This window comes from Artibeus jamaicensis, unplaced genomic scaffold (genome assembly GCF_021234435.1).
Source record: "Artibeus jamaicensis isolate MK-2021 breed Jamaican fruit bat unplaced genomic scaffold, CSHL_Jam_final contig_311, whole genome shotgun sequence".
NCBI classification, from domain to species: Eukaryota; Metazoa; Chordata; class Mammalia; order Chiroptera; family Phyllostomidae; genus Artibeus; species Artibeus jamaicensis.
The window spans coordinates 7,166,976-7,175,422 of record NW_026521717.1 but is presented as its reverse complement, the minus strand read 5'-3'; the positions used below and the strand labels follow the sequence as shown (position 1 = coordinate 7,175,422).

The 8,447-nt window shown below is 37.2% G+C and overlaps 1 pseudogene; it reads left to right on the top strand.

Moving 5' to 3' along the window:
- The first annotated feature begins 5,159 nt into the window (after positions 1 to 5,159).
- On the top strand, positions 5,160 to 6,002 carry LOC119049752 (serine/threonine-protein phosphatase 2A catalytic subunit beta isoform-like; annotated as a pseudogene).
- Positions 6,003 to 8,447: the final 2,445 nt, after the last annotated feature.

The window sequence follows — 8,447 nt, the reverse complement described above, 5'->3', positions numbered from 1 at the left end:
CAGCGGGAAAATATGTTTGCCATTACACCTGATACGGGGTTAATATCCAAAATCTATAAAGAAACTATACCAAAATATCCAATTATAAATGAACAAAGGACCTGAATAGACAGTTCTACAAAAAGGATATACAGATGGTTAATAAGCATATGAAAAGATGCTCACTGTCACTAATCATCAGGGAAATGCAAATTAAAGCCTAAGAATCCTGAAACACCAATTCAAAAGAACATATGCACTCCAATGTTCATTGTTATGAACAACTTACAATAGCCAAACTGTTGGAAGCAACCTTAGTGCCCAATATCATTAAATGAGTGGATCAAGAAACTATGGTACATTTACACAACGAATACTACACAGCAGAAAGAAAGAAAGAAGGAACTCCCACTCCTGCAACATCATGGATGGAAATGGAGATCATTGTGCTAAATGAAATAAGCCAGGTGGTGAAAGGCAAAGTAGAACCTAATCAACAAAACAAACAAGCAAAATATACCCAGAGACACTGAAGTACAGAACAAACTGACAGTAATCAGGGAGGAGGAGGGAGAGGGATAATAGGGGGAGGGCCATCAAGGGACATGTATAAAGGACATAATATGGACAAAGCCAAAAGTGGGTAGGTTTGAGGGTGGGAGTCAGGGATGGGTGGGGTAGAGGTGTGGTGGGGTGAAAATGGAGACAACTGTAATTGAACAACAATAAAATAAAAAATTTAAAAAAACACTATGAGGTATCACCTCACACCTGTTAGAATGGCTATCATCAATAAATCAACAAACAAGTGATGACAAGGATTTGGAGAAAAGGGAGCCCTTGTGCACTACTGGTGGGAATGAAGAATGGTGCAGCCACTGTGGAAAGTAGTAAGGAATAACCTCACAAAATTAAAAATGGAACTGCCTTATGGCTCAGCACCCCTATGGTCATTGCAGCATTATTTTCAATAGCTAAGACTTGGAAGCAGTCCAGCTGTCCATCGGAAGATGAGTGGATAAAAAAAACCTGTGGTACATTTACATCATGAAATACTACTCAGCCATAAAAAAGAGAAAATCTTATTTTTTGATATGGCATGAATGGACCTGGAGAGAATTACACTGAGTGAGATAAGCCAATGAAAGAAGGACAAGTACTATATGATTTCATTCACATGTGGAATGTAATGAACAAACTAAACCACTAGGCAAAATAATGACAGACTCACAAACAGAAAGAAGACTGACAGCTGTCTGAGTGGGTATCTGGGTAGGGGGAAAGTGGAGAGATCGATCTAAAAAGAAATAAATGAGAAACATTCATGGACAAGGAAAAAACATTGTGGTGATCACCCAGGGGAGAAAGGTGGAGGATAGTAGAGAGGGGTGTACGAAGGATAAGTGGTGATGGAGTAAGACATGACTTGGGGTAATGATGTATTGTAGAATTGTGCACCTGAAACCTGTATAATTTGTTAACCAGTGTCACCCCAATGCATTCAATAAGAAGGAAACATTTTTTAAAATGGACACCTTGCCATTTTCTTTGTGGCACAATTATCATGTATCTTAGTTCTAGCTAATGAGGTGTAATAAAAAATCATTAGACAGAAAATCCAAGAAAGGTACAGACTAGCAGACAGTACCTGAAAGTGAAGCAGCTTTATTGAGGACATGAGGAAGGCACCCCCTGCTAGGGTCATTGGTTGGAAACTTAAGTGCAATATGGTACTAACTAGGACTGCCTACTTTACACCAAGAAAAATAACTCCTATATAGGTCATAATGGTCATGTTTTGATTATGTGCATCTGAACTCTAAGTCCTTAACTAATCATCTGATAACAGGAACATTTCTTTATTAGAAATTCATTCATCTTTTCATTCACAAATATTTGTTACATACTTACTTTGTGCCAGTGTTCTAGGTGATTGGGATATATCACTGCACAAATGAGACAAAGATATATGCTTTGAAAGAGCTTATGTTTTAGAGATGGTGAGCAAGCAATAAATAATAAGCATAACAAAGAAGCTAGTTATTTAGTTTACTACAGGATAATAAGCACCAGGAGAAAAAGAAGGTAGAGCAAGATAAATAACATCAATAGTGCCAGGAAGAAAGTAAAGTTTTCACTTAAAATAGGGTGGCCATATAGCCTCATTGAAGAGACGATTTGAGCAAAGGAGAGCAAAGAAACTTTTTAAAATTGTTGTTCAGTTATGATTGTCCCACTCTTTCCCCCACTGCTCAGCCCTAGCCCATTCATTCTACCCATTCCCACATTCAATCCTCACCATTCTCAGTTCCCATGAGTCTTGCATTTGCGTTCTTTTGCTTTCCCCTTTCCCTTCTTTCTCTCTTTTTCCCCAACTCCTCTTCCCTCTGGTCACTGTCAGTTTGTTCCGTATTTCCAAGTCTCTGGCTCTATTTTGTTCATTTGTTTGTTTTGTTGATTATGTTCCACTTATAGGTGAGATCATATGGTATTTGTCTTTCATGGCCTCACTTATTTCACTTAGCATAGTACTCTCTGGTTCCATCCATGTTGTGGTGAAGGATAGGAGTACCTTCTCTCTACTGGCCAGTATTTCGTTGTGTAAATGTACCACAATATTTTGATTCACTCACTTAATGATGGGCACTTAGGCTGTTTCCAGCACATGGCTATTGTAAATAATGCTGCTTCGAACATTGGGCTCCACAGGTTCTTTTGAATTGGTGATTCATGATTCTTAGGGTATAGTCCCAGCAGTGGATTGCTGGATAAAATATGTAGATGAAATAATGTAGGACTCTTTCAAAAAACTTCTCTTCTGTAGCTCTTACGGCTAATATATCATAAAGGCCTGTTACCTTATCTGTAGCATCAGAAAGCACTGTCTCCAGGATACAACAGAAAAATTCCAAAAGTTAGAAAATTCATGCTAAACAAATAAATGTTGGAATTAATGACCTCAATTAATTTTGACTGGATGTCTCTACTCGCTAAACAAGCTGCCTAACTTGGACAATGTCAAATTTTTCAAGAATCTGCCCATTCTGCAGGAATGGAGTTTACCGATTGTGGTTAACAGTTATAAGAGTTGTCTCACAGCTTTATTATTGTCTAACTGTAGTTTTCACGAAGGCTTATAACATTAAACTTGTACAGATACAATTAATGTAATTCACTCAGAATTGGAAGCAGTATATTAACTGAAGGTAGAATGAGAGGATCTCAGCCCTAGGAAAAATAAGGTGAAATTCTAGGACCTAAATCACTAAAACTGTCAATGGTTGATTAAATTAGCAAATCTATGGGCATTTTATTTGTCAAAGTTGGAAGAATTGGACCTAGAAATTTTAAAATTTGATTAGACGTAAAAACACCCTAGAGCCTAACAATGCACTTGAAGGCAGATTGGTTTACAGAAGAGAGAAAATTCTGAAGGATCTGGAGAAATGAACATATATAAGATTCTGTATGTGTTCACTCTCACACTCTGCTTCATTTGATTAGAGCATGTTCACAGTTTTACAATTGCTGGTGTTGGAAAATGGCTTCTGATTAGCTTGAGGAATAGGAGTAGTTTTTCTAAAATCTTTCTGGCCTACTCACGTTTCAATCAAAGTGAAAACTCTACTCAGTACGTCTGAAGAAAAAAAAACAATAGTATATTTGGATATTGCAGGCATTTAAGATTTTACCTGCTTGTTGCTCAGCCATGGTCCTAAAATGAGATTAATCTGAATGTACTCTTTCTCTGAACAGCCTGCTCTAATGTTAATCACCCCAGTAAGCAATTCTCTACATTTCTGAACCATATTCCTTTGGTTCCTGGTTTGTTGGATAATAGCTTATTAAATTATTCACATTTGTACTTTGGCCAAATTAAATATATGAATGTCCTGGACACAAATTCATAATTATCTGAACCAGTTTTCTTCCCCCAAATTTTTAAAATCCCACCTTTGAAATGGAGAAAGCTTTTTCATGAAGGAAAAATACACACCACATATTTATCATTTCCTTTTCTCCTGTTTCAGAGGAAAAACTATTTTGTTTACCTTCTAGGTCTTACCTTTTTTCTATGGCCTTAATCTCAATATCAGTTTATCTTTTCATTAAATGTTTATAGACATTTATTTTGTTCCAGCTACTTTTCCAGATCCTGAAAATATAAACAATATAATATTTTCCCTTAAAGATCTCACAGTATAGAAGGAGATATGAACATATTTGAAATAACCTACTATAAAAGAGTCTAAGTGTTTAGAAAGAAATATTGAGGAAGGCCTAGGGAGATTATACAGGACCTTTGAGTTGGTCTTGAAAAAAGGATTATCAAGCTGAAAAATATGAAAAAAAATAGTATCTCAGACAGATGGATAAAAAAAATACAAAGAGTATTTCAAGTAGTGGTCAGGGAAGGGTTAGCAGTAAATGAGGTTGGAGAAGTAATATTTTCCCTATCATAAGAAAACTAGATTTTCCCCCTGATGAATAAAGGAAAACATCAAAATAAAGTTTCAACCAAAAATGCAGAATATAGCAAGTTTACTTACTATTTTTAGAGTCTTTAATTTTACAACTAGATACTGCCTAAAATTTTAAAACTAACTTAGTTACTGAAAATAGTTTATTTTTAACCACTGAAATTATCTGTAAGTTTTTGTGGGATAACAGTTTATGTTTCTAAATATGGAGCACTATTTTATTAAAACCTTAATATAATTATATCATTAAATAATATGATGGAATTCTGATTAAAATTTGTTTTCCAGGAGCACTGAACTGGAAAAAAATTGGGAGAGGCCCTCGGGCAGCGAGAGGTGGTTGAGGTGGTACAAGGTGCGCTGAAACCCGGCGCTGCGCTCATCCCACCTCCTCACTCCCTTGGAGCAAGGCCTGATGGTTAAGGATGGCTCAGGGTTTCCGTGGACCGCACGTCCAGAGCAGTCTACTGTGCTTGGGCGGGGCATGGGGCCTGTGACTGTGCTCCCCAGCTGCTTCTTCTCCCGCTAGGAGCTGGCGGTAGTGGCCGCAGAGGGGAAAGGTGCAGAAGCAGAGAGTAGATGGGGGCGGGGAGGGATGAGGGGATTGGGCCTCCCTGGACGACGAGGCATTCACTAAGGAGCTGGACCAGTGTGTGGAGCAGCTGAAAGAGTGTAAATAGCTAAGCGAGAATAAAGTGGATGCTGTGCGAGAAGCCTAGGAAAATTTTAATAGAAGAATCAAATGTGCAAGAGGTTCGTGGTCCTGTTACCGTCTGTAGAGATGTTCATGGTAAATTCCAAAATCTTATGGAACTCTTTAGAATTGGAGGAAAATCACCAGATACAATCTATCTGTTCATGGGCGACTATGTAGACAGAGCTTATTATTCAGCGGAGTCTGTGACTATTCTTGTAGCATTAAAGGTGTGTTACCCGGAACCCATTTCAATATTGAGAGGAAACCACAAAACCCGACAAATTTCCCAAGTATATGGCTTTTATGATGAATGCCTATGAAAGTATGGAAATGACAATATCTGGAGATATTTTACAGATCTATTTGATTATCTTCCACTTACGGCTTGCAGATGGACAGATATTCTGTCTCCGTGGTGGCTTTTCTCCATCCATAGATACACTGGATTATATAAGAGCCCTCGATCGTTTACAAAAAGTTCCACATGAGGGCCCAGTGTGTGATTTAGTATGGTCAGATCCAGATGATTGTGATGGATGGGGTACTTCACTGCAGGGTGTTGGCTACATATTTGGACAAAACATGTCTGAAACATTTAATCATGCCAGTGGTTTCACACTGGTTTCTTGTGCTCCACAGCTTGTAATTGAGGGGTATATAATTGGAGTCAGGATCAGAATGTGGTTACCATTTTCAGTGCACCCAGTTACTGTTATCGTCTTGAGAACCAGGCTGCTATCATGGAATTAGATGACACTTTAAAATATTCCTTCCTTCAGTTTGACCCAGCACCTTGTCGGGGAGAGCCTCATGTTACCCGGTGCACCCCAAAATATTTCCTATAAATTCCTCCTAGGGAAAAAACCTGCCTTTGTGGAAGTATACTGGCTTAAAAAAATACGTGCGCACGCGCGCACAAATACACACATACACAAGAAGCAACAGTAATCTATGTGTATCTGTAACGAATTGGGAATTGGACTCTGTCTTGGAATTATACTATGTCATGGACCAAAATGTGCCATACTAATGATGAGCATTTAGTGCAATGATGGTCACTGAGACTGAAATTTAATGCAGTTCTAGATGAGTCAGTCTTCACAGCTTGCCTGCTGTATTTGTAGTAACCATTTTCCTCTTGAGTGTTGAAGCAAAAAACAAAACAAACAAGCAAAAAAACCGAAAACAAAACAAAACCCAAGAAACCAACCAACCAAACAACAACAAAAAACACCCTTCACTCCTTTGCACTTATTTGGACATTTAGTTATGGCATTTAACTGGCATGCATTAATAGAGTGGGAATTTTATCTTTAAGAAAAATTCACAAACTAACTTTCACTTAATCCATTATCCTTTATTTTATTGAAATACATACTTAACTGAAGAAAAGATTCTTCTTGGAAGTATGTTGTCATAACATTTAAAGAGATTTCCCTTCCTCCTAAATTACTGTTTTATGTTGATCTGCATATTTCTGTATATTTGTCATGACAATGCTTGCATTTCTTTGGTGCATTGAGCAAATAAACTTTTCATTTTAAACAAACTAAAAGAGACAAAAACATTGAAGTAGATTATATCTGCATTTTTAAGCAACTGTGAAGAGTGTTTAGTTGGTATATAGAAAGAAACACATTTTTACGTTTGTTCAAATGTATGTTATAGTCTATTTTGAAATGAAAGGTATTAATATATATCCTCTTAAATAACAACAAGAACAAAACAAGTAGATTTATAGGTAAGCTAAAGCTTGCTATGCACATTATCAAGGGAAAATGCAACATGAACCAAAGTATACAGAGCAAATTTGTATTTAAATAAGCCCTGGCTGCAAAAGGGGAGAAGAATGAGCATAAAAAAGAAACATGGTCAGAAAGGAAAATAATGCTGCTGATTTGAAATTATACTGTGAAATATAGGGCATATTCAACTTTGGTCTCTCTCTGTCAAATCCTGTAAGTGTTGCTGGTGAAAATGAGACCCTTTCATGGAATCATAAGGAAAGCATTTCAGGGATCCACATATGGGAGGTTGGGGCATGATAAGGTTTTATTGTAGAAGCAAAATCAAAGGACTGCCCCTGGGTTCCCAGTGTCTCATCTCTATCTGTCCTGCTATCAAAAAGTTGAGCATTGGCTTCATAGGGCCCAAAAATAGGTCCACTTTCCAGACAGTTTGTGCCTTTTATTCAGTTCATGTCTCTGTCCTAATCTGGCTAGCTTAATTTGTTTTCCCAGCTGCACTCTACAAGGCACTGTGACCAGGGTCATTTGGAGTCCACATGAGCAGGGCCCCAGGCTGCTGTTAAGGGTATTAGGGTTGCTATATAGAGAGAAAGCATGAACAAACTGGGGAGCAAGTGTGTGTCACTGAGAGAGGGAAAAAGAGACAGACTTTTTGTTCAGCCTGAGTTATATTGTCTCTGGCTTGGGAAAGATGAGGCACCCTTTCAAATTAGCCAATCACTTTTCCAATCTTTTGTGGGCTGATGCTGGATCTACACCCTAACCAATCTATTTCCTAGATCTTATTGGGTTCTTTGTCACTTACCCAATCTGATCCTCTTCCCAGACTAGACTGGTAAGCCTCTATGGTTGCCATCTTGGCTTCTACTGTGCATGCCTCAAAGTAGAAGTATCTCTCTTTGACCATCTTTACTTCTATTGGGCATATGCCCAGCAGAGGAATTTCTACTGTTTTTATTCTTCCCCTGATAATGATCCTTCTTGCCCATTTCATGTAATTAAGCCCTGAGGGTGGAGAATACCCTGGGAGAGTGTGTGAAGCTATAACTTTCTAGTGAAGTAAGTTGGCTCATTGTCCAGTTCAACTACCTGGTTTATTATGCTTAAGGATGTCTGATTTCCTTCCTTCATTTATTAATATCTGGCTACCTATGCTAACATAAGGAAGGAAAAGTTAAAACTCTGAAGCAAAGGGATTTAAATCTCTAAGAAATTATTTCACTAAATCAAAGGTAAGCTAAGATCTAGTACAATGAGAAATAGTACAGTAATATTTTAACTCCAAGAATTGAGAAACTGTGGACTTCCAAAACTTGAGAAGAAAACATTGTGTTCGAATGTATAGGAAACAGAAGAATTGGATTATAATTCATAACTGTACAGCTTAATAAAGTATTGGATTAAGATCAATAATTATTATTAATTTAATAAAGATGCTTTCAATTTTTTCCAAAGTATTTGTATTTTAAACTTTTTCTTAATAATTTAATATTTAATATATATTATTTTCATTTTATCATTTGTTCTCAATTTTATAATCTT